Below are 985 nucleotides of genomic sequence, written 5' to 3' on the forward strand. Positions count from 1 at the left end.
AGACCCCAGAAACAAACCCAAGTCTCTATGGTCAATTAATATTTGATAAAGGGGGCAGAAGCATAAAATGGAGTAAAAATAGCCTCTTTAACAAATGGTATTGGGAGATCTAGACAGCTACCTGTGTAAAAATGAAAATTGATCACCAACTTACACCATACACAAAAATATACTCAAGATGGATTGAAGAGTTAAATATAAGTATTGACATCATAAAAGTCCTAGAGGAAAATATAGCAGGAAGATCTCAGATATTCCATGCAACAACATTTTCACTGATATGTCCCCTAGAGCAAGGGATATAAAGGAAAGAATAAAATGTAACTTCATCAAGAAAGCTTCTGCATGGCTAAAGAAAACATCAGCAAAATGTAAAGGGAACCAACCACATGGGAAAACATATTTGCCAGTGATACTTCTGACAAGGGTTTGATGCCCAAAATATATAAAGAACTCACAAAACGCTACTCCAGGAAGACATACAACCCAATTAAAAAATGAGCAAAGGAACTGAAGAGACATTTAATTAAGGAGGATATACAGAGGGCCCAGAAACATATGAAAAGATGCTCAACATCACTAACCATCAGAGAGATGCAAATTAAAACCACAACGAAATACCACTTCACACAGGTCAGAATGACCATCATAACCAAATCAACAAACAACAAGTTCTGGTGAGGTTGTGGAGAAAAGGGAACCCTAGTAAACTGTTGGTGGGAATGCAAACTGGTGCAGCCACTGTAGAAAATAGTATGGAATTTCCTCAGAAAATTGAAAATAGAACTTCCTTTTGACCCAGCAATTCCACTGCTGGGATTATACTTTAACAGTCCTGAAACAGCAATTCAAAAGAACCTGTGCACCCCAATATTCATAGCAGCACAGTTTACAATAGCCAAGTATTGGAAGCAACCTATGTGCCCATCAGTAAATGAGTGGGTCAAAAAACTGTGGTACATTTACACAATGGAATCCTACACAG

Source organism: Artibeus jamaicensis, unplaced genomic scaffold (assembly GCF_021234435.1).
Source record: "Artibeus jamaicensis isolate MK-2021 breed Jamaican fruit bat unplaced genomic scaffold, CSHL_Jam_final contig_2052, whole genome shotgun sequence".
In the NCBI taxonomy this organism is placed as follows: Eukaryota; Metazoa; Chordata; class Mammalia; order Chiroptera; family Phyllostomidae; genus Artibeus; species Artibeus jamaicensis.